The 26,744-nt window shown below is 44.0% G+C and overlaps 1 protein-coding gene and 1 long non-coding RNA gene across 2 annotated transcripts in view; both read right to left on the reverse strand.

Moving 5' to 3' along the window:
* Nucleotides 1–24,731, reverse strand: part of LOC143768937 (uncharacterized) — a 349,928-nt gene extending 325,197 nt beyond the window's left edge. The window contains exon 1 of the long non-coding RNA XR_013214132.1: nucleotides 24,634–24,731. This is a non-coding gene — a long non-coding RNA (uncharacterized LOC143768937). The remainder of the gene's footprint in view (nucleotides 1–24,633) is intronic.
* Nucleotides 1–26,744, reverse strand: part of LOC143764801 (uncharacterized) — a 743,861-nt gene that overhangs the window by 539,050 nt on the left and 178,067 nt on the right. The window lies entirely within an intron of this gene.

The raw sequence follows: 26,744 nt of genomic DNA on the forward strand, positions 1-26,744 counted from the left end.
GCTTATGAGGGGAGTGATGAAAGACATCAGACAACAACTTTGCGTGTTGTGGCAAATGCCACAACAACGGTTCTTTGCTTAAGAACAATAATGTAAATAATAAATAATATGTATCAATAACTATGTATATTGGTATGTTCTATGACATTTTAAAATATTTCATTATTATGTGGAAAAGCTCTTAGTACCCATACTGGTGCATACTTGTGTGCCCATCAGGTATTTTCACAGTAATTTTACATCTGATGGGTTGGTATGAAACGTTTTTAATCATCTCTTGGGCTTAGCTAAGCCTTCATTTTAAATAATTCTAATAAGTACAACAGAAATAAAAGCCTTTTTGTGTATCCAAATTTTTTGTGTTTATTTTTACAGAAGTGTAAAATTTAAGAAATCAACGTTCATAGTACACCGATGGGCTAATATAAGCATGCCCATCAACCACGTCACGGTAGCCTTTGAACTGATGGGTCCTAACTAACTGATTCCTATTTCTTAATACTCAAACCTCTTTCACATCTGCATGTTTCTGATATTTGCAGAAGTAATGTTAAAAACAATACAACTTCCACACTTGGCACCAAAGAACTGACTTACAACACACTTTCAGCAAGTGCCATGCAATGTAGATGAAGCTTGGAGTTAACTTGCAGTAAATGCGGCAAACGCGGCTTCGACAATTGCATTAAATGCAGCCACAACAAAAACACTGGTAAGTGGAGATTTTGTGGCGAAAACTGCAGAAACCACATGTGCCGCACCTGCCGCAAGTGAAGTACAAATTCCGTATACATTGCATGCAACTTACAGCAAGAGTGGCGTGGGTCAGCCCTTAGGCAGGAAGTGCAGAAATAGCCTTTTTTCCACCATAAATTCTCCAAATAGCAGAAAAATGTTGATGTGAAAGCAAAATCTCTATTCTTTCCCTATCTATCTAAATATGTACCTATCTATATATCTATTTCTATGTACAGAACACACCTGGAGATAGAGATGTGTGTGAACAGCCATCCCACCCGTCTCTTACCTGTTCACAAAAACCTCACCCTTTTTAAAAACAAAATGAAATCTCTCAGCAGCTATACTGCTGGAGCTTCAAATACAGGTTCCTATCACCAAATACAGGCATTTGGATGATACACATCTTACATCTTGTACTTAATGTGTGTTCTACTTACCTATAAAAATATGTATTGATATATCATATTTCTAAATTTATGTAGATATGATATAGAGTTATTAACCCTATATGCTAATGAGTACGTATGTTATATACGTATCTATATATATAATTGTCTAAGGGTTTTTCCGTCTGTCTGTCTGTCTGTCTGTCTTTCTGTCTGTCTGTCTGTCCTGGAAATCCCGCGTCTCTGATTGGTCGAGGCCGCCAGGCCTCGACCAATCAGAGACGGGCACAGCATGGCGACGATGATGTCATAAAGGTTGCCTCGACCAATCAGTGACGGGCACAGTCTGCCGTGAATTCGCCTCGACCAATCAGCGACGGGCACAGTATCGACGTAGATGTCATAATGGTTGCCATGGCGACGATGATGTCATAAAGGTTGCCTCGACCAATCAGCGACGGGCACAGTCTGCCGTGAATTCTGGAATCATCATTGTCCATATACTACGGGGACATGCATATTCTAGAATACCCGATGCATTAGAATCGGGCCACAGTCTAGTTTCCTACATAAGTACTTAAAATCTATATGTCTATGGCTACACTAATTTTTTTTTGTTTTTGTTTTTTTTCCTTATCTCTATACATAGAATTTGCCTATTGCTGTCTATGTTATTAGAAAAACTGAATAATGAAAAAAAAGAAAAGTAACTTTAAACTAAAAAATTTTTGTAGATAATATTATGTGTGAAGACTTTAGTACTATCAGCCAATAATTGTCCTTGAAGTGGTGTATTAACCACTTTAACCCTCACATTGCAACATTGCTTCACCCTGGAAAAAGCAACATACAATTGACCATGGGCAAAAGCAGGTTCTGGTAGATAAATGCCAACTCGATGGAGGGTCTGGCCTTGAGATTTATTTATGGTCATTGCAAATGCGGGCTTGATGGGAAATTGTCTCCGTCTTAATTTAAAAGGTAATCCAGTCTCTGATGGACACAAATCAATTCGTGGAATGAATACCACATTTCCTGCTGCTGACCCACTAATTACTTTAGCCAGTATGATATTGGCATGTAAGGCAGTGACAATGAGCCGCGTACCATTGCAGAGACCTTTGTTCGTGTTCAGATTACGTAATAACATGACAATGGTGCCAATTTTAAGTTTCAGCCGATGTGAAGGCATTCCAGTTGGTGTTAGTGAATTCAAAAACTCAAGTGGGTATTGATCGAGGTCATCAGCTTTATCAGGATCGATGGAATCATCACTGATATATTCAGTATAGTCACCTATCAATAAATCCATGACTTGGGAATTGACTTTCTCAACGTCCTCATTTTTTGGACATAAAATTGCATGAGATGCAGCTGTATTTATGCTTTCGGTGTCATTCACATCAATACAAAGATTATCTCCAAAAATTTCAATTATTAAAGAGCCAGTGCATACCATGTCTGGAGGAATTTCAATTACATCATCTCCAAGGTTATGTTCATTAGATAGTTCACCATTTCCCAGTTGAAGCAACCAACTGCTGTAGTGAGGATCAATGGAGCGCATGTTGTTAATAAGTGGCAGGCGAGTAAAATGTTGCCAGTGTTGTGAATATTTTATACAGCTCTCTACAACATCAGTTCTTGTCCCATGAGGGATGACAGGAAGACATTGTCTAAAGTCGCCTCCAAAAACAATCACTTTACCTCCAAACGGTGTTTTTTCTTTGTGAGCTACATTTGTTGTCATGACATCACGTAAAACTCTATCAATGACATGCAATGCATATTTGGATAGCATTGTGCACTCATCAATAATAAAAAGTTTAGTGCTGTGCAAATCTTTTGCTGCATCGGTATCATTCTTAATCCTGGAAACAGATGTTTCATTCACAGGAATTGGAATCCCATAAAGAGAATGAATGGTTCGTCCACCTTGTAGCAAGTTGGCGGCAATTCCAGTAGTGGCAGCAGGTGACACAATGTCTCCTTGTCCTCTTAGCTGATGTAGGAGTAGATGATATAGGTACGTTTTTCCGCTGCCACCAGGACCATCAAGGAAAAAACACTTTGCTGTAGAATTAGTGTCTTCTAAAGCTTGAGTGATAGCATCAAAAGCAAAAAGTTGGTCCTCATTTAGAGTAGCTTTCATTTCAGCAGCTGCTGATAACTCATAATCTTTATCATACTGTGGGAGGAGGTGTTGTTTCTTGACTGGACGTGGCAAATTAAAATCAGTATAAGTTTTGCCATGAGCTTTAAGAACATGTTGGACATCTGTCATAGCATAGCCTTCACAACTGACACACTCCAGAGTGTCGGAGTGGTATGCATAGCAGTAGTCTTCTACAAAGTGTTCCTTAAATTCATCCCATAAGTCCCGAGGTTTAGCTGGAGGACCAAAAATACAAATGTAGGCAAACATGTCATGTAGCTGTGCTGGCATGTTGAGAATACTGGCATCAAGTAATGTATTTCTCCACAGACTATCATCAAATAGTAAGCCAAGACCTAATGCCGCATCTTTGAAGGTTTCATGTGTGACTCCGTGTACAGTTTTTATGCTGTCAAAACTGGTTGCACCTTTGACATGTAACAATAACAATCTTAAATAGTAGCGTTCTTGGTCTTTCACACTGACAGTATACATTCGTCCAATCACAGAACCACCTGCTCGCTTTCTAACTTCCCAAGAACCTTCTTTCCAAACATAGTTTTCGGGAATTTCACGGTATAAATAAATATGAGCATGATGGTCGTTCTGATTAAGCTTGAAGTAGGCCATAAGTGTAGAATTTTGATGGAGCTTTTGTTTGATGTTTCCAATAGAGTCATCCTCATGAAAATAGAGTGGCTGAGAATGCGGTAGATGTACAGCAAGGCGAATGATGCTATGAGATTGTTTATGCATTGGATATGAGAATATTCGCCAAGCTGCCTCTGGTGCACTGACATATCTTGAATCCATGAATTGGTGTGTTTCATCATGTTGGATGTTAGTCTGGCAGATTTCAAGATTGGCTTTATCATGTCCTTTGTAGACGTATTTAAATAAATACTTCACAGCCTGAATGGAACCACAAACTTCGACATTTATATGGCACTTGTATTTTAATAGCAGGAACGGATTATATGGAACCACCCACGAATTGTCAATCATGTTAGAATGGTGTTGAAAAGATGGGCCAAAGTGTCTGCGATAAGTAGGATAGGCGTCCTTAGCTATGATGGTTCTTGGTTGCAAATCTTTAGGGAAACCTTTTGTACACTTCCCCAGATCCATACAGGGAGAATTTGGGTTGTGTTCTCCACACGGACCATGAATCATATGTTGGAGAACAATTTTATGGAGCTGAGGGTAGTGGGTAGGATTGGGAATTTCAGCCCACACTGTATTGTCTATGTCCTCCTCAGTCCTTAATTTGGAGTTGCTGTCCAGAATAATCAAAATGTGAGCGTGTGGAAGGCCACGTTTTTGAAATTCAATTACATGAACCATAGCGCAAACTTTCCCAAATAATCCGTTGTTAATGTCTTTTAAGAGTGCTTCCAGTTTTATTTTGAAAACACGTGCCACCAAATCAGGTCTATGTTCCACACGCTGCCAAGGTTCCAAATTCTCAGTAATCTCATTCCATTTCGGATTACAGGTCATGGTGATGAATAGATCAGGACGACCATATTTAGTCACAATAGCCATGGCATCCTGGTACCGCTGCTGCATATTCCTGGGACTGCCTTCAAACGAAGATGGTAAAATGACCGTTTTTCCAATGGGGATGCCCTTCTCAATGGATTTTTTCTGGAGATGTTCCTGGAGTACACAATAATCCTCTACTTTCAAATCCTTTTGGTGTTGATGGATATAATTTAGGCGATTTGCCTCGATTTTCACATAAGCATCCACTAAGTACTGCTGAGTGAGTTTGCCACCATTCAGGAGTGGATTAAACTGATTACGGACAGACAGCACATAGCAGTAATATTGCAGTTGTGTAACTCTGCGTGGACTTTGCCCTTGTTGCTTGAGGCCATCATGCCAGCCCTGGTCTCCGTAAGGGAAAAATAAAGGATAGAGTAAAGCATCTAAATTACTGTGTAGAATGCTGACCTGTTGTGTTCTTGGCGCCAAAGGATTTTTGGGGTCCGGTTGTAAATGTATTAAAATATCACGATTAAATGGTGGCTCTCCATTGTCATTTTCAAATACGACAGCAACTTCATTGACAGTTGGATTATTATATTGGCGAGGGTCTTGATTCCGATCTTGTTTAAGGGCCATGATGATATTTGGCATGAGAGTGCCATTAGCTTCAGCTTTAAGATGTTCTTCATGTTCCACATCTCGTAACATTTTGTAGGCAGCAACAAAGGGATTCACATTGTCTAACCGAAGAGCAATTATACTCATCAAAGTGGGATGACATTTTTGATTTTGTTCACAGTTTAAACGTTGTTCATTCGCGGTAGCGGTATCCAAAATATACAGTTGGGCATAAGCTGGAACTTGATCATCACTGGGATGTAGGGTTCCAGTACGATGATATATTTGTCCATGTATACGGAAACAGTAAGGGCCATGTCCAGGTGGAGGGGATATATTGGCACCCATGGAGGCGAAAGCAAATGAGCTGTTAATACTACGAATATTTTCCATGAGATTCTTACTGAACTCACTCTCCCCTGTCAGCAATCGTTTAAAGACCTCGGGATATTGGGGTATAGGTATATGCACTTTACTCTTGTGACAACACAGAGTAAAATTTTTATCTGCTGGTATCTCAGCATTAAAATGTAATGCTTGACAATGTTCACATAAATAGTTCATAGGACCACAGGAGTGTTCTACTATGGTACTGTCATCATTAGTAAAACCTGTAGGATGTTGAGGTACAGGTTGTGGTAACGGAGCATTGGAATGTTTCTTTAAGCCAACATATATAAAGCGTGGACCTGGTAGAGGATCTTCACTGTCCACAGATTCAATCACTGAGGAGTTGGAAGGTGTATCGTGGTCAGGGTTTATTAATATGGAGGTGCAAGCGGTTTTTTTGCGCCGTTCACGGCGTGCACCAGCTGCATTTGGTAATGGTTTGTTTGTTGCCTTAGAAGAGTCAGGTGTGAAGCATGTCTTATAAGCAGACTTAACGGTGTACAGACGACGGCGTTTATCATTTGGAGTGTAAGTAAGACAGTGTTTGCGCTTACGTGCAGATTTACCAACGGTTAAAGGAGCTTCAGGCTGCACACATTCTATGAATGGAGACAAAGAAGCTGTATTGTGGGCAGAATCTATGACTGAGGACGTGGAAATATTATGTTTGCAACGTTGAGAGCGTGCAGCAGCAGCTTTATTACTTAATCGATTAGTTTTGTCCTCAAAAGACTCATTAGTAATGCGTTTATTGCAAGCAGCATTAACAGTGTCCAGGTGCTTCTGTCTGTCCTCTGTGGTCTCGTTAGCACGCTGTTTGCGCTTACGTGCGGCATCGGCAGCTTTTCGCTCTGCGTCATTGGTATACTTATTATCAGACCTGATCTTACGTGCGCCATCAGCAGCTTTGGACTCTGTGTCATTACTATACTTAACAGTGTCCAGGCGCTTGCATCTATCCTCTGTACTCTTGTTAGCACGCTGTTTACGCTTACGTGCGGCATCGGCGTCTTTTTGCTCTGCATTATTAGTATACTTTATATCAGACCTAATCTTACGTGCGCCATCAGCAGCTTTGGGCTCTGTGTCATTTGTATCCTTACTATTAGAGCTCATGTTGGCTAAGCTAAACAGCTTTAAGCGTGGTGGTGGCAAACAACAGGTTAATAAGAGGCAGTGTCAGGTAGTAGGAAAATAGCCAGTTAATAATAGGCAATAGTTCTTTGCAGGAATACAGATATTAATAAATAGGCAGTTTATATTGCAGAGAAATTGCTGGGCAATAATGGACAATGTCCTTATGTGGCAAATAATAGAGCAATATACCCAGTGTGGCAAAGAAGAGGTTAATAAACGGCAGTCTCTCAGTATAACAGTCAGTGAATAATAGGCAGTATATGGAGAAAACACCAAACAAAAGTTCAAAATTGGTGTGAAAATGTCACTGAACCACTTCACAACTAAATATATATAGTTTTGGTAAATGGTATTATCATTTTTTTGACGAAATTCGGCAGGAGCTTGAAGAGCGACGTCACTGGGACCGCCTCCACGCAGTAGAAACTTGCTGTGAGGTAAAAATTCAAAAATCACACCAAAATGGCGGGCGGAGTGTGTCACAGTATGGCACATTTGTGATTGGTCTCTCGCAGCAGGCGGCAACCAATCAGAAAAGTGCCGCGCACCACGAAGGCATATATCTTTGTCCACCCTGAGCGGGTGTAGGACGCTGGTGACGTCACTTATCTCCGGACATTATCTCCGGACAAAGCCAAGGAAGTTGGCACAAATTGCCGGAAGTAGTATTCTAGGCAATTATATATTAGATTTTAATGTTATCAGTGTTTACCTTTGAACGTTTATATTGTATTGTCCTGTCACCAGCCATGTGTACGATTATCGGCCGAAAGCCTCTCTGGAACCAATAATCACCCCATGTAAAGGTATCTTTATAAGTTAAAGATTCAGAATACTATGACTTTTATCATATCCTGAACAGTCAAGTTTTTTATGAACCGTTAAGGTTTTCTGGTTGAAGTAAAAAAAACTCTGAGTGTTTACAGTTTGAAACCATAAAATGTTGAAAAATTATGTCATTCTTGAGTATATCACTCAATGGTGCTCATAAACGTGTCAAATTTGATCTATAATATACTTTAATATACGTTACTTTAATCTTTAATATACTTAAGAACAGGGCCCCAGACATCACACAGTGGGTCTGAAACACCGCACAGTGGTCCAAAATATCGCTGTGCTCTGCCTGGGGCCCCATATGCTGCCTGGGGCCCCTGTGCTCTGCCTGGGGCCCCATATGCTGCCTGGGGCCCCTGTGCTCTGCCTGGGGCCCCATGTTCTGCCTGGGGCCCCTGTGCTCTGCCTGGGGCCACTGTGCTCTGCCTGGGGCCCCATATGCTGCCTGGGGCCCCTGTGCTCTGCCTGGGGCCCCATATGCTGCCTGGGGCCCCTGTGCTCTGCCTGGGGCCCCATGTTCTGCCTGGGGCCACTGTGCTCTGCCTGGGGCCCCATAGGCTGCCTGGGGCCCCTGTGCTCTGCCTGGGACCCCATATGCTGCCTGGGGCCCCTGTGCTCTGCCTGGGGCCACTGTGCTCTGCCTGGGGCCCCATATGCTGCCTGGGGCCCCTGTGCTCTGCCTGGGACCACTGTGCTCTGCCTGGGGCCCCATATGCTGCCTGGGGCCCCTGTACTCTGCCTGGGGCCACTGTGCTCTGCCTGGGGCCCCATATGCTGCCTGGGGCCCCTGTGCTCTGCCTGGGGCCACTGTGCTCTGCCTGGGGCCCCATATGCTGCCTGGGGCCCCTGTGCTCTGCCTGGGGACCCATATGCTGCCTGGGGCCCCTGTGCTCTGCCTGGGGCCCCTGTGCTCTGCCTGGGGCCCCATGTTCTGCCTGGGGCCCCTGTGCTCTGCCTGGGGCCCCTGTGCTCTGCCTGGGGCCCCATATGCTGCCTGGGGCCCCTGTGCTCTGCCTGGGGCCCCATATGCTGCCTGGGGCCCCTGTGCTCTGCCTGGGGCCCCTGTGCTCTGCCTGGGGCCCCATGTTCTGCCTGGGGCCACTGTGCTCTGCCTGGGGCCCCATAGGCTGCCTGGGGCCCCTGTGCTCTGCCTGGGACCACTGTGCCCTGCCTGGGGCCCCATATGCTGCCTGGGGCCCCTGTGCTCTGCCTGGGGCCCCATATGCTGCCTGGGGCCCCTGTGCTCTGCCTGGGGCCCCATATGCTGCCTGGGGCCCCTGTGCTCTGCCTGGGGCCCTTGCGCTCTGCCTGGGGCCCCATGTTCTGCCTGGGGCCCCTGTGCTCTGCCTGGGGCCACTGTGCTCTGCCTGGGGCCCCATATGCTGCCTGGGGCCCCTGTGCTCTGCCTGTGCTCTGCCTGGGGCCCCATGTTCTGCCTGGGGCCCCTGTGCTCTGCCTGGGGCCACTGTGCTTTGCCTGGGGCCCCATATGCTGCCTGGGGCCCCTGTGCTCTGCCTGGGGCCCCATATGCTGCCTGGGGCCCCTGTGCTCTGCCTGGGGCCCCTGTGCTCTGCCTGGGGCCCCATGTTCTGCCTGGGGCCACTGTGCTCTGCCTGGGGTCCCATAGGCTGCCTGGGGCCCCTGTGCTCTGCCTGGGACCACTGTGCTCTGCCTGGGGCCCCATATGCTGCCTGGGGCACCTGTGCTCTGCCTGGGGCCACTGTGCTCTGCCTGGGGCCCCATATGCTGCCTGGGGCCCCTGTGCTCTGCCTGGGGCCCCATATGCTGCCTGGGGCCCCTGTGCTCTGCCTGGGGCCCCATAGGCTGCCTGGGGCCCCTGTGCTCTACCTGGGACCACTGTGCTCTGCCTGGGGCCCCATATGCTGCCTGGGGCCCCTGTGCTCTGCCTGGGGCCACTGTGCTCTGCCTGGGGCCCCATATGCTGCCTGGGGCCCCTGTGCTCTGCCTGGGTGTAGGACACTGGTGACGTCACTTATCTCCGGACATTAGCTCCGGACATTAGCTCCGGACATTAGCTCCGGACATTAGCTCTGGACATTATCTCCGGACAAAGCCAAGGAAGTTGGCACAAATTGCAGGAAGTAGTATTCTAGGCAATTAATCTCCGGACATTAGCTCCGGACATTAGCTCCGGACATTAGCTCCGGACATTAGCTCCGAACTTTAGCTCCGGACAAAGCCACGGAAGTTGGCACAAATTGCAGGAAGTAGTATTCTAGGCAATTATATATTAGATTTATGTTTCCTCTTGGTTGTGCCATCCCTGCCATCTGGTATAGCGTAATATGTAGGAAATATGCTCAGAGATTGTGTTGGGGGATTTTGCCCGCTATCCACTATACAGGTCCTTCTCAAAAAATTAGCATATAGTGTTAAATTTCATTATTTACCATAATGTAATGATTACAATTAAACTTTCATATATTATAGATTCATTATCCACCAACTGAAATTTGTCAGGTCTTTTATTGTTTTAATACTGATGATTTTGGCCTACAACTCCTGATAACCCAAAAAACCTGTCTCAATAAATTAGCATATTTCAACCGTCCAATCAAATAAAAGTGTTTTTTAATAACAAACAAAAAAACCATCAAATAATAATGTTCAGTTATGTACTCAATACTTGGTCGGGAATCCTTTGGCAGAAATGACTGCTTCAATGCGGCGTGGCATGGAGGCAATCAGCCTGTGACACTGCTGAGATGTTATGGAGGCCCAGGATGCTTCAATAGCGGCCTTAAGCTCATCCAGAGTGTTGGGTCTTGCGTCTCTCAACTTTCTCTTCACAATATCCCACAGATTCTCTATGGGGTTCAGGTCAGGAGAGTTGGCAGGCCAATTGAGCACAGTAATACCATGGCCAGTAAACCATTTACCAGTGGTTTTGGCACTGTGAGCAGGTGCCAGGAAGCATGAAGTGCTCCAAAATCTCCTGATAGCTAGCTGCATTGACCCTGCCCTTGATGAAACACAGTGGACCAACACCAGCAGCTGACATGGCACCCCACACCATCACTGACTGGGTACTTGACACTGGACTTCAGGCATTTGGCATTTCCTTCTCCCCAGTCTTCCTCCAGACTCTGGCACCTTGATTTCCGAATGACATGCAAAATTTGCTTTCATCAGAAAAAAGTACTTGGGACCACTTAGCAACAGTCCAGTGCTGCTTCTCTGTAGCCCAGGTCAGGCGCTTCTGCCGCTGTTTATGGTTCAAAAGTGGCTTTCTGGGGAATGCGGCACCTGTAGCCCATTTCCTGCACACGCCTGTGCACGGTGGCTCTGGATGTTTCCACACCAGACTCAGTCCACTGCTTCCTCAGGTTCCCCAAGGTCTGGAATCAGTCCTTCTCCACAATCTTCCTCAGGGTCCGGTCACCTCTTCTCGTTGTACAGCGTTTTCTGCCACATTGTTTCCTTCCAACAGACTTACCATTGAGGTGCCTTGATACAGCACTCTGGGAACAGCCTATTTGTTGAGAAATTTCTTTCTGGGTCTTACCCTCTTGCTTGAGGGTGTCAATGATGGCCTTCTTGACATCTGTCAGGTCGCTAGTCTTACCCATGATGGGGGTTTTGAGTAATGAACCAGGCAGGGAGTTTTTAAAAGCCTCAGGTATCTTTTGCATGTGTTTAGAGTTAATTAGTTGATTCAGAAGATTAGGGTAATAGGTCGTTTAGAGAACCTTTTCTTGATATGCTAATTTATTGAGACAGGTTTTTTGGGTTATCAGGAGTTGTAGGCCAAAATCATCAGTATTAAAACAATAAAAGACCTGACAAATTTCAGTTGGTGGATAATGAATCTATAATATATGAAAGTTTAATTGTAATCATTACATTATGGTAAATAATGAAATTTAACACTATATGCTAATTTTTTGAGAAGGACCTGTAGAGATGGTGCTGGGAATTAGCTGTGTATTATTTTCATTCGGTCTCTGGGAAGGAGTTATTGGCTGTACCATTGTTTAAACCCTTGGCAATCACAGTGGGGTTTGTGTTTGGGGGTGTGTTTCCCCCTGTGACGACCGATGTATAAAATCTGGGAGGCGGCACCGGGAAGGAGTGACCTGGTATCTCTATGCTCTGGTAATTACATCGGGGTTTGTGTTGGAGGGTGTGTTTCCCCATGGGATGGTCGATACCTAAGCTTCTTCTCTAATGGCGTATCTCTGCTTTGTGTTAGCCGGGAGTTCTGCCCGGTATGATGTACGGCGATTGTTGGCCAATAGGGGCAGCCATCGGGTGATGTCCCGGGGACATCTGATTGGTGGATTAATAGAGGATGTCTCTTGGTGACGCGCCGGGGACAGCCCCTTGCACTTGATTGGTGGATAAGCGGTTGGTGTCCCGGGAATGACGCACCTGGGATATCCCCGTACGAGTAACCTGATTGGTGGGATTTGACTTTAAGTATTCTATGATGCCTGACCTTAGACACGCCCCCAGGAGGAAGCGGATGCGAAACGCGCGTCGGGGTAGTCAAGGTGCAGCGTGCCACGAGGCAGGGGAACAGCGAGTTTGTTCAGGTAATATGTACCGGGCAGATTGCTCATAACCTCGGGTGATGCTTTAGATATTACAGAGGTGTTACTTTTACGTTAGATGTAATGATTGGCTGTTTTGTCTGGAGATATTTCTTTGATTGTGGGATTTCTCGCCCTAGGCTTCACTGATGTAGTATGAAACTTTGGGATATAGATTATGTGCAATACTTGGCGGTCCCATTCTGATTATCTGAGAAAGGGATTGGATTTGGGCTTTGGGTATATCCCCTTATGTATGACCATCTGTTGATTAATGAGTGATCATTTCTTTTGCACTGTCACTTTATAACTTTGAGCATTCACCGTGGGAACAGGTATAGAGGTAGCCACAACTTTGCAATTTTACTGTATAATTATGGTACTAACTATAAGGAAATGTCCTTCTGGTGATCATTTAAAATCTTTATAACAATTAGATTTAATACACCTGTTGTTCCCGTTGCTTACCTTGACATAGTAATTTAATCTGATTTTGAGGCACTGTTTTAATGCTTTGTATTGTCTATATGTGAATAAAGGTTTCTTTTTAGTATTAAACACTTCGTGACTGAGTATAGTTTAATAACTCTACGGTCAATATGTTTATATCAAGTTTGGAGTGTGGCCCATCCGTTACTTGAGGAAATGGGTTGGTGCATTATATTCATTACTGTTACAGCATATGTAGGTTAATTATGTTAATGCTTCTACATAGGCTGGTGTGTGTCTGTGAGTGTGTATTTAATTAATATTAATGAGGGTATCTGGCTGAAGAGGTTGAACAAGGAAATTACATCACAATTCTTTTTTTTAATATATCTTTATTTAGCTCTATCGATTTACAAAAACGCATGAAAAACCGCATCAAAAACACATCAAATCTGCAAATAAAATGCACGGAATTTCCACTGCATTGTCTGCCAAGAGATGTAGAAATCGCACAGAAATTTCCCTAAGCAAATCCGCAACATGCACACATAGCTTCAGGGGAACTCCTTTTGTCACTATGGCCATTACTGACCTTCTCTGCTTGCCGATACCTTTGAACTACTACACATGGTACTTTCTCTCTTCGTCCTGCTTTCCTTCTCAGCGTTGCTCCGTCACTTGGCTATCAGATAACTCCATATCATCCTGCTAGGCTCCTTGCCTGAGACATTGTCTCTGGAGAATCACTCAATCCTTTTAAAACTTTTCCTTTTCCCCACTCTGGATCACGCTATCCATAGCCTTGGTGTCACGATCCATTTTTGGATGCGTGGCAGCTCGGGGCTCTGTTTCCGTCTCCTCTGCAGTGTGGAGCTTGGCAGCGGAGTCTGGAAGCTAAGTGTTGTGTTTTTTCCTTGTCTGTCTCGTGCTTGTCACCCCCACCCCCTGTGTACTACCATTTGCAGTGGTGAGGCTAGCACCCTTGCCGGCTAGCGCACTAGCCAGGGCAGTGCGAGGTGACCGCAAATGATGAGGCTCGTGACGGCGGCAGGGGAAGGACCCACTTAGGGCATTGGGGGAGTCCATGGACAGGCTCAGATTCGAGCTCAGGAGGTGTCCATCCCTCATTCCCTATCGGTAGGGCCTCCCTCTCCCCATTTCCATCCCGTTGAGTGTGTGTTGTGCTGTACGCTGACTGACCCCCTGTTGGGTCGTTAACCTATCTTGGTATTGCAGACCCCCCAGTCCTCTAATAACCTTGGTTGCTCTTCTCTGCACCCTCTCTAGTTCAGCTATGTCTTTCTTATACACTGGAGACCAGAACTGTACACAGTATTCTAAGTGTTGTCGAACTAGTGACTTGTATAGAGGTAAAATTATGTTCTCCTCATGAGCATCTATGCCTCTTTTAATGCATCCCATTATTTTAATTGCCTTTGTAGCAGCTGCCTGACACTGGCCACTAAATGTGAGTTTGTCATCCACCCATACACCTAGGTCTTTTCTTTGACGGTTTTGCCCAGAGTTTGAAAATTATGCACATAGTTATACATCTTATTACTTCTACCCAAGTGCATGACTTTACATTTATCCCCATTAAAGCTCATTTGCCATTTATCAGCCCAAGCTTCTAGTTTACATAAATCATCCTGTAATATAAAATTGTCCTCCTCTGTATTGATTACCCTGCAGAGTTTAGTGTCATCTGCAAATATTGAAATTCTGCTCTGTATGCCCCCTACAAGGTCATTAATAAATATGTTAAAAAGAAGAGAGCCCAATACTGACCCAACACATATAATAGCATGTCTGGGACATTTGACCTTATTTACCTGGAGGATTGTGAGCCAGGCAAATAGTTAAACATAGGAGGGGCATGGTGGATAAGGCAGGGAAGACTTCCTGGTAGAGTCAGTGAGGGCCAGGGCATCCGTTGAGCGCAGAAGGGCTCTATAGCCCCTGAGCAACACTGTGTCGCATAACGTTTGCCACAAGGAAAGGGCCCTGCAATCTAGTTTCTGGGTGCAACATCAGCAGTGGAAACAGTGCAGCAGTGCTAGCGGTGCAGTATAAAGTATAAGTGGGACTGCAGTTGCTACAGGAAGAGTAAGCAGTACAGGCAGGTAACTCATCATGTGGCGGCTTATGGTGTGGTCTGAGGCCCTCAAAATCGGTTTGAAATGGCTGAGGGATCTCCCGAACAACATAAGACTGGCCAGGGGGGAAGTAGAGGGACCGAATGGTGCGGTTAATCCCAGAAGTGAGCTTAGTGACAGGAACAGGAATGCAGGGAAAGAGACAGAATTGTGTACTGTGAAACCTGATGTTCACGCTGTAAAGAATATGGATGTGCTGCGTACAAAACCAAGTAAAGCTGTTGTTGGTAAATTTAAGCTGGACTTTGTCTTCCTTTGTGCGGTACCATCTATAATGAGCCTTCGGCAGCCCAGGGTGGACTCTTGACGGTGCAGAGACCCAGGACCCAGGTACACAGAAGGAAATACATTTTTGTATTGTGATTGGAGGCCAGGGTGTGATACAGAGATTGCTCTCAGCCATGACTACCGCCCTGGCCAACCCTTACAACTGGGTGAACTGGGGAATGATATGGCTTGAGGAGAGACTTATAAGATACATTGGGCATCTTAAAAGATGGAGGAAGTTTCAGGCAGAAAGCTGCAGGGTTAATGACCTCAGTTATTTCGTAAGGACCAATACATTTGGGACCCAGCTTGGCAGAAGGAATCCTAAGCTTGATATTTTTCCTGGACAACCATACCTTGTCCCCAACTACAAAGTTTGGGCCTCTAGAGCATTTCTTATTAGTAGCTGAGGCCTAACCATTCTGCTCCATCTTCAAGTTGTCTCTGACCTCAGACCAGATAACCTTTAATTTATCCACATATTTTTCAACCTCTGGCATCACAGTGGGTGCAATCCAAGATTACAGAAAAATTGAGTGGTTTTAATGGTTTCTATGCATTTATTATTTGCTAGCAAATTCAGCTAGCAGCAGATGTTTCACAAACGATTAACCACATGACACTGAAGATATTGCTCAAGTGTTTGATTAGTATGTTCTTTCTGACCATTGGTCTCTGGGTGGTAGGCAGAAGAAAAAGACAACTTAATATTGATCTTTTAATAGAGTGCCCTCCAAAATGTGCAAATTAACTGAGTCCCCCGGTTGGAAATATATTTTCCTTAACACCATGTAGTCGCACAGAAGGGAAAAAATGATACTGTTTATTGAACCTGCCAACCACCACGCAAATAAAAGTCTTCCCTTCTGAGAGTGGGAGGTCAGTGAAGAAATGGGTCCAAGGAATCGTAGGAGTGGGTGGGGGCTGGATAAAACCAGCAAGACGGGTTTGGGGCGTCTTGGCTTGGCCACAAGTTTCACAAGCAAGCAAATATTCCCTACAGTCCTTAAGTATGGTTGTTCACCAAAAATTCCTGGCTACCAGTTGGATGGTATTGTTATAGCAGGGTGACCTGTAAGCACAAAATCATGAGACTCCTGAAAAATATGTAGGTTAAACTGGGGAGGAACAAATAGTTTTTGGGTAGGAGTAGTGTCAGAGGATTGCTGTTATGATCTACGAATCTCTTCTGCAATATCTAAAGAAACAGATGACCCAAGTATAACCTCAACTAGAATAGGAACTGGTTCAGAGTCTTCAGACGGTGCAGGACAGAAACTCCAGGAGAGTGCATCAGCTTTTATGTTCATAGTACCAGGTCTGAACATCATCAAAAAATCAAATCTAGAAAAGAACAAAGTCCATCTTTCCGGGGGTTGAGTCTCTTACCTGATTGCAAATAAGTCAAATTTTTGCGGTCCCTGATAGCAGTCACTTTATGCTTGACACCTATGACGAAGTGACGCCATTCCTTGAGCGCCCACTTATTTGCCAATAATTAACGATTACAGATGATGTAATTCCTATCGGCAGTTGAAAATTTTCATGAAAAGAAGGCGCATGGACGAAGTTGAGTGAGAGATGGGGTACTTTGTGGTAACACTGCTCCGATCTTTACCTCAGAGGCATCAACCTCCACAATAAACAGATCAGGCGCAAACAGTATATGGTCAGACAAAAAACTATTTTTTTAACTCAGAGAAGTCATGGACTGCCTCAGACTTCCAATTACCCACATCTGCCCCTTCTTAGTCAAGTTAGTGAGTGGTTGGGCAGTCTTGAAAACATTTTTAATACATTTACGATACTAGTTTGCAAACCCAAGAAAATGTTGCAAGGCTTTCAGAGACTTGGTTTGCAACACTAATGGGTTGGACCTTAGAGGGGTCCATGATGACGCCTTTAGAAGACAAAATATACCACAAGAAATGTAATTTTTCAACACATTTTCAAACACATTTTTCAAGTTTAGCCAATAAAGAATTGTCTGAGTTTTTGGAGTACAGTATGTACATGTTGGATATGTGAGTTAATATCAGGTGAATAAACCAATATGTCATCCAAATAGAACACCACATATTGACCACTGATATCTTTAAATATGTCATTAACAAAATTCTGAAAAACAGCCAGTGCATTACTTAACCCAAAAGGCATCACAAGATACTCATAGTGACTCTCGGTGTGTTAAATGCAGTTCTCCTCTCATCTCCTTCTCTGATACGGATCAGGTTATACGCATGACTGAGATAAAGTTTGGTGAATCAAATGGCTCCCAGCAGCTGGTTGTAGAGATCAGGGCTGAGTGGCAGAGGATATTGATTCCTTACAGTAATTCAGTTAAGTTCACAAAAGTCAATACAAAATCTGAGACCACCATCTTTTTTATCAACAGCTAGAGCTGGAATGCTAGAGCATAGGGAAGAATGTCCATAAACATAGCTAAGAAACACTAAAAGAAATCAAGAACAAAAGATGTGGTAGTCAGTAATGGTTACTTTTTTAAACAAGCATAGGGGAATACTTATGGAGTCACTCAATTCTGAGGGAAAACATTTTTGAATCATGAAAAACAAGCAAACAAAAAAAAAACAGTCCAACACATCACTAGTATTTTGTTGCACCACCTCTGGGTTTTATAACAGCTTGCAGTCTCTGAGGCATGGATTTAATGAGTGTCAAACAGTACTCTTCATCAATCTGGCTCCAACGTTCTCTGATTGCTGTTGCCAGATCAGCTTTGCAGGTTGGAGCCTTGTCATGGACCATTTTCTTCAACTTCCACCAAAGATTTTTAATTGGATTGAGATCCGGACTATTTGCAGACCATATCAAAAAGAAGTCTAGCACTCATCTTCAGCAAACGTGGAACAGATTTATTTGTAGCACTTGTTATAGAAGGGTTAATAGTTTGCCTTTAAGTACCTCTTGCCTTACTAGAATCTGTTGACGCAGTAGTCTGATGGTCTCCTCTTCAAGGAGACTATACTTCTTATCATGTATGCTTTCAATAGTCAGCCACAACATGTTCTGAGTTATGGTAAATAAAGTATGACCCTGGGTGATGGTGGGGGCTACATGAGTTACATTGAAATGCATTTGTTGTAAATGGTATAAAACATTGCTTTGGCTTTTAATATATCAGATAAAAGTGACTTGCTCACAGGATATGTGTGAGGTGTCTTTTTGTCTCCAAGCGCGCTTGTAAAATGACGGGCGTAACTACTTGATTTGGGTCTCACTGGTGATCTGTCAGCTGACATTGGGTCAGAACGAAAACAGCTACGACAGTTTTGGCACCCGGAACGGGGGCCGTGTAACCAGCCTATTCGGAATCCGTATGTGGGAGCTTCCTGAGAGATTGGACATGCAAACACCAGCTGCAGCAAGGTGAGAAATGTTATTCTTACAATCTGTTTTGCACCTGCAATCTCTCTTCTGGATCTGTCCATACCTCTGGGTAAAAGGCTGCCAACACGGTTCAAAGAATCCACATCACCAGTGAGTTTTGTGTTTTGTCTGTTTATGTCCGTATGAGAGTTGAATAATAGAGTTATAAGATGATAATTGTTATCTGTATTATTTGTCAATATCCTAATTGGTTATTTATTTGTTTAGTGTGTAATACAGAGCTGGGATAGGCTCTGTGCAGTGTTGTTATTTTGGTCATTTTGGATTGGCAGTACATTATATGAAGCTGTATTTTGTATAAGGCCGTGGGTTTTGTTGTTTGGCCTTAAAGTGCTTTCAGAGTGTCAGTGGACACTGCTGCAGTTTTATTTATATAGAGTTGTGTGAATTCCAAAGTTCAAAATAGGCAGGCTATATGTATGTATGTATGTCTATGAGAATCTCTGAATGAGATGAGAGGTGAGTAAATGAGTATCAGGGATAAATAGATGAATCCCTGATTGATGAGGGGTTCCGTTAGGTGTGGTCCTCTATATGTGACAGAAGACATTATTCAACTCAGTTTGAGCTGAATTAGGTGGAGTGATTGAGGTAAGGGATTTTCGTCTTGTAAAATCAACTAAAAAGTGAAAGGAAAAGAAAAAAACAATCCCTGAATGAGCACGTATGAATGAGTGATCACATAAGTATCATTACTTATCTAACTGTTGTTGAAGGTCCAGGATGAATGAGTTGTGGATATTTTTAATGTACATTTAATTACATCTGAGATTCAGTGAAACCTGTGTTATATATGGTCTGACATTGGATAGGTTTCTATATGTGTTTTGGCCGGACGCGGTCAGAATCAGCTTATTCAAGTTATGCAGTGATTTGCCTGTATAGAGAAACTGTTTTTAATTCCGAGAGGATGAATGTTTGAATGTTTTGTAGAGATTAAGTCTGAAAACTGCTGCAATCCGTTTCTGTGTAGAAGATACTGAGCTCTTATCAGTGCTGTGTACCAGATGGGAGGAGGGAAGCGAACCCCTGCGCGACTTGTTTGTGATTTCTCATCTCTGTGCTGTGGGCCAGAGGAAGGGGGGCATGTATTGCATTCTAAGTTTCTCTGTCCTTGGTTTAGTACACGCTGAGAGATTTGGGTTTCAATAATAGTACAATATTGTAAGTTGGAAATTGAAAGTGAAAAAGAACTGTGCCTATTTTAGAGGAAAACTTGTAAGTGATTGAAAAGATTGGTAAAAGATTCACCTGCTTCAAGTTGAGTGATTGATATAGCAAATTGAGGATCAACAGAGGAGGTAGCCAACTGCACGGCTGATGTAGTATAGGTGGTGTAACCTGCTACAGTCAGTCTACGGCATTAGGTTGTGTAACCTTGCCGTCCATGGAGCTATGCTAGCCAGCTGATTTATCGAGTGGTAGGTGGTGTAACCTGCTTGGTAAAATCCTTTAAGTCCACCGAGTGGTAGGTGGTGTAACCTGCTCGGTGTTGTTGAGCGGATAAGTTGAAGCCATGGGCAACTTATTCTGTGTGCAGTCAGGGCCCCCAATGGGATCCAAAACCGCTGTACAGATTGGAAAAAGTAAGCAGTGAAAGATGTGAGAACCGAGATTGAAAAAGGCAAAAATGCCAGTGAGTGGATGTTTGGATGTTCAAAAAGGCACAGACAAAAGGAGGAAAATAGCAAGTGAATAAATGGCATCTGAGAGAGTGCAGCAGGACGGAAGTAAGGTGTATTATGAATGTTTTGATGCTTAAAAAGTCCGACTATGACTGACACATTACTGCTACGGTTATACCTTTGTATAACCAGAGACCCAGACAAGACAGATGGACTTGTAAACACTGTGGTCAGACAAAACCAGACTGGAGAAATACTTGTATGATCTGTGCTGCATGCAACCCGACCTTAGAGAATTGCACTGAATCCTGTCCAGACAAGATCACATGTAGTGACATAAGAAGCTGACACAGGATTGTGGTTGGTGGATAGTGGGGACATTAACTTTTGGGAGTAGGCTGACCGTAATCCTTTTGGGAAGGAGCTGTAGACCAGCATGTCATGTCACCCCCAACCGGTCATCTAGTCACCCCCACCACCAGAGAACCAACCACATCAGGTAGGGTAAGACAGATACAGGAGAATTATCCCTGGAGGCTCTCTGACTAGCTAGCCACGCAAAAACAATTGGCTGACCCTGAGAACCAACCTTTCCCATTTTTCAGATAAAGACAATATGATGGAAGTATAAGTGCACCTGGGCAGGCCTAGGGAGTTAGTGAGCACAAAAGTAGGTGACGTACTAAGATGCAAATTAAGACTTTTACAGATGTACTTTGGACGGTTACAGCTGAAATGGGAAGACATGGGGTACAGTCCAGTAAACCCACTTGATGTTAAAGTATTGGTAAATACATTCATTGACGGTATGACAAAAGGCTTACGAGACGCAGTACAGACAGCCAGACCTGAATGGAGAAATGTAGATTCAAAAGACCTGAAGGTTCCTAAAGGAGTTGAACAAACTAGGACAATAAGACGTGTCTTGTATGCTGGAGTACAAGGAAAACAGTAGAGACGTAGTGAGGGACCTAAGGACTTAGAAACAGTAAAGTGCTGGAATTGTGGAGAAAATGGACACTCAGCCCAATTTACCACCTCTTTCACCTTCAGACTAGGAAACTGACAACCCAGTCACAAATGTGTGCCCTGTTCTTGTCCCCTCCGGACCTGATCCTGCCTTGATGACCACCATACCAATGCTGGGAGGGAAAGAGACAGAATTCTTGATTGACACTGGGGCAGCCGGAACTGTGGTACACAAAGACTTGATAATGCCAGACATGATTACTGACAAGACTGTGGAATGCGTGAGGGTAGAGGGACAAGCGACTGAAGCCCCTATGGACTAAAACAAATAAGACTAGAATCTTGAGACAGCCAAGAGGTGGTTAGAAATTTATTGTTAGTGACAATTCCCCTATGAATTTGCTGGGAGCCGAGTTGAGTGCTGCCTAGACCACCATACAGTACTCTCCTGAGGGTATTACAGTCACAAGTCCCCTTTCATATAAACACTTGGTGCAAAGGGAAGCCAGGGTCTTCCACATGCACATTATACCACAGGTAAATCATGCCCAATTATAGTTACACTTAATTCCATTCATTTGCCAGTTTAGTAGTTTTCTTGCACAAGATGGTATAGTTACCGTGTATTTCTAGGTTGTCTTCATATGATATATAGTTTTTTAGCCATTCATTATATTGGCTCAAACCATAGTCACTGTTTATTTGTCCTTTCCACTTCTTATACCTTATCGCAAGCAACTGGTATTTGGTATTTTTCAAATTCCTTCTTTTGTATCTGGAACTGTTAGTTATGGATTTATATAGGGCTGCTACCTTCTTAAAATATGCTTGTGCTTTGCTGTTGCCTATGGCATTGTGCTCCCCCATTTTATGACTCAGTACCTTTCATAAAAATATATTTTCATATATATATAATTTTCTTTTGGTAACATATTTTGTGAATCAAATTTAGTTCTTAAAGGGAACCTGTCACCCCGTTTTTTCGGTATGAGATAAAAATACCGTTAAATAGGGCCTGAGCTGTGCATTACAATAGTGTATTTTGTGGACCCCGATTCCCCACCTATGCTGCCGAAATACGTTACCGAAGTAGCCGTTTTCGCCTGTCAATCAGGCTGGTCTGGTCAGATGGGTGTGGTGTCCTCCCCCAGATCTTGCGTAGTTTTCCGTTGGTGGCGTAGTGGTGTGCGCATGTCCAACGTCCCGAATCCTCTGCCAGGGGGGTAAAAACAACAGCGATGTCCGTTATTCCATTGGTGGTCGGTGGGCGCGGCCATCTTGCTTTGGCTGCAGAAGCGGCGCTCTGCTGGCCGCGGCTTCAGGAAAATGGCCGCGGGCATCCGCGCGTGCGCAGATGGCTATCGCGGCGGCCATTTTCGTGAAGCCGAGATGCGAATTCTGCTTCACGAAAATGGCCGCCGCGATAGCCATCTGCGCACGCGCGGATGCCCGCGGCCATTTTCCTGAAGCCGCGGCCAGCAGAGCGCCGCTTCTGCGGCCAAAGCAAGATGGCCGCGCCCACCGACCACCAATGGAATAACGGACATCGCTGTTGTTTTTACACCCCTGGCAGAGGATTCGGGACGTTGGACATGCGCACACCACTACGCCACCAACGGAAAACTACGCAAGATCTGGGGGAGGACACCACACCCATCTGACCAGACCAGCCTGATTGACAGGCGAAAACGGCTACTTCGGTAACGTATTTCGGCAGCATAGGTGGGGAATCGGGGTCCACAAAATACACTATGTAATGCACAGCTCAGGCCCTATTTAACGGTATTTTTATCTCATACCGAAAAAACGGGGTGACAGGTTCCCTTTAAGAGGTACTCTACCCAATCAAATACGGGTATAAATAATATTTGGACATTAGTGTCTGATTTATATAAATACTTGTGTAATATTTCAGAAATGTTGTATATGGCAAGAGTAGTGAAAGTCACACCTGACACCAGAATATCTGAGGACAGGGAAAAGAGTCAGGTACCAGACACCGTTTGGGCAAGGGGAAAATCTGATGTGGGTCAGCTGCCCATTCCCCCTGTCATAATTAAATTAAAAGAAGGAACCACTACTCTCCGGTTAAAGCAATACCCCTTAAGTCTAGTCAAATCAATGTCCCTGAGCAGGGATATTAAAAGGTAGGTTAAGGCAGGGGTTCTGGTGCAAAGATCTTCCCCCTGCAACACCCCTTTGTATCCCATTAAGAAGAAAAAGGACCCAAGGATTCCCCTGACAGAATAGTTCATGACTTACAGGCCATTAATGATGTTGCAGCGAGTGTGATCTCAATTGTCCCTAATACACACACCGTATGGTCACAAAATGTTTCACAGTCATTAATTTGGCAAATGCATTCTTCTCTGTACCCCTGCACTCTGACTGTCAGTATCTTTTCTCTTTTACTCACGAAGGTAAACAATACTGTTGGACGGTCCTCCCAAAAGGGGGAAAGAACACCCCAACCATCTATTCAACAGCGATGGCAGGGATTCTTGAGCAGTGGCCACCACCTCATCCACAGACTGTACTATTGCAGTACGTGGATGAACTCTTGCTCTGCTGCCCGGACCAGACTGCAGTTTCCTTGCTGTGTTTTTTTGGGCAGAGAAGGGTTGCAAGGTCTCACGTGACAAATTACAGTATTGCAAACAAAAGGTGGCATTTTTAGGACATTGTATTGCTGAAGGTACAAGACACCTGACTAAAGACAGGAAACAGGCAATACAAAATCTCCCTTTACCCAGGTCACACCAGCATTTACGTATTTTCCTAGGTTTGGTGACCTACTGGAGGCCTTGGATAAGGTCTGCTTCACAAATCATGCAACCACTCTATGACAGGTTGTCATCAAACCCCTACAATCTCACTCAAGAAGCAATTGATTCCTTCTATTCACTGAAGCTGCTCATTGTGTCAGCCCCGGCCTTAGGCATTCCAAACTATGATCAGCCATTTTTCTTATTTTGCACAGAGCAGGGAGGACATGCTACCGCAGTAGTGACACAACAGCATGGAGAGAAACAGAGACCAATAGCTTACTACTCAGCACAATTAGACCCAGTGATTAGAGGGTCTCCTACGTGTTTCCGTGTTGTAACAGCTACTGTATTACAGCTAGGCATGTGAGCTCACACTGACTTTTTCTTTTTTTTTTATTTGTCCCCCACATGACATTAATGCCATACTCGTACAAGTTCAACCAAAACACCTGTCTATGGCTAGACAGATCAGACTTGAATGTGCTCTAATACTAATTTAATGAATACGTCACCCTCAAAAGGTACAATGTTCTGAATCCAGCCACTCTTCTGCTTGTGGATTCAGAAAAGGGGGAATTGGTGACAGCATTAGAAAAAAAAAAGTACACTGGTACATTGACATGACGCACAAACATGACTGCATGAGTATGTTTTACATATGTTCATGAAAAACCTGTTCATAATGCATAGAGGTTTTTACCTTTGTAGATGGCTCCAGATACCACCAGAATGGGCGATTCTACACTGGACATGCAGTAGTATCCTCACATGAGGTAATCCGAGTTGAACCACTCCCTCCTCACATGTCGGTGCAGGAGGCAGAGTTGAAGGCACTCACTGAGGCGTGTAGAGCTGCTGCAGGTAAAGTCGATAATATTTATACAGATTCGAATTGTGCATGGGGAATATCCCATGATTATCACCCTGTCTGGAGAAGCAGAACGTTTCTTACATCAGCCGGTAAGCAAAAACAATTGTTGTGGGGATTATTGAAAACCAATTTTGCACATAGAATCCCCTTTAAAACTTAGCTTTTAATATTATCAGAATAAAACCCTGACCCAAAACAAACCTTGGTTAAATAACCAATAATAAAATACCACCAATAGGTAACCTGTTGAGGTGCTACAATGCAACCTACTGCTCACCCCTGCCTTGCTGTGGAGGTTGGCACCCTAAGAATCGATTTTTTTTGGCGTCCCCACTCAACGTAGGCTGTCCCTAACTTCCCTATAAAATCCCTATCAATGTAGGTGGGAAAACAATATAGTGGAGAGCAGTGGTGAAAAAAAGTGGAACAATAAAACCCCAACAAATATTAACAAACACCCCCACTTAGGATAATACTAATAATACTGCAGCACATCGCTCAATAGCGAACCATGTCACAACAAAATATTCGGTCAAAAGATAACCGTATCAGTCCCCTGTTTATCATGGATATACATTGATTATATATACAGATCCAATAGGGACCGGAATAACAGACCAGAGTATTGTCATAAATGCCATAAATGCATATTGCTATTCATCTTTATGGCATGCGGCAACATCGGTCACCACATTATCTCCTCCTGATGAACCGTGTAAACGGGGAAACGCGTCGGGGTGATGTCAGCACACGCTAAGTGATCTCTTGTCATTCCTTATCACAATACTCTGGTCTGTTATTCCGGTCCCTATTGGATCTGTATATATAATCAATGTATATCCATGATAAACAGGGGACTGATACGGTTATCTTTTGACCGAATATTTTGTTGTGACATGGTTCGCTATTGAGCGATGTGCTGCAGTATTATTAGTATTATCCTAAGTGGGGGTGTTTGTTAATATTTGTTGGGGTTTTATTGTTCCACTTTTTTTCACCACTGCTCTCCACTATATTGTTTTCCCACCTACATTGATAGGGATTTTATAGGGAAGTTAGGGACAGCCTACGTTGAGTGGGGACGCCAAAAAATCGATTCTTAGGGTGCCAACCTCCACAGCATGGCAGGGGTGAGCAGTAGGTTGCATTGTAGCACCTCAACAGGTTACCTATTGGTGGTATTTTATTATTGGTTATTTAACCAAGGTTTGTTTTGGGTCAGGGTTTTATTCTGATAATATTAAAAGCTAAGTTTTAAAGGGGATTCTATGTGCAAAATCAGCCGGTAAGCCCATTAAAAATGCAGAGCTGGTGAAACAATTAGTGGAGGCATTGACCAGTCCAGGTTGGCATCGTCAAGGTAACAGCACACACGAATGGTGACTCTGTGGAGGTAGAGGGCAACAGAAGGGCGGACGAGGCTGCTAAAGTAGCAGCAAGGCGGCTTAGGGAGCAGTGGACGGTGGCGGAGAGTCAGCGTATTCCAGCCACACTGAGCCTAGATGTCCTGAAATCCCTCCAGCTGCCCAAACAGAGAAGGAACACGGGGGAGAATGGGAGCTGAGCTGAACTCAAAAAGAGTTTTGGGAGAATAAGGAAAAATTGTATATACCAAGGTCCCTGTTCCTAATAATGGCGCAAGCAACACCTGGACCCACTCACACCTCAAAATGTCACATGTGTCCATGGTAGATGCCTTCCGGATCGCTTCTGGTTTCAGTTACGCAGCAGCAAAGCTCGTACGGTCATGCCTCATCTGTGCACAGCACAACCCTGGTAAAACAGTAAAAATCCCTAAGAAACCCAGGCCTCTCTACCCGTTTCAGAGAGACTGACTACATACAGCTACCCAAGGTAGGAGTGTGTGAAAAATGTCTTAGAATGTGTAGATCTCTTCTCTGGTTGGCTGGAAGCCTATCTGGTAAAATGTGCAAATGCTA

The sequence above is a fragment of the Ranitomeya variabilis genome, chromosome 4, assembly GCF_051348905.1.
Source record: "Ranitomeya variabilis isolate aRanVar5 chromosome 4, aRanVar5.hap1, whole genome shotgun sequence".
NCBI classification, from domain to species: Eukaryota; Metazoa; Chordata; class Amphibia; order Anura; family Dendrobatidae; genus Ranitomeya; species Ranitomeya variabilis.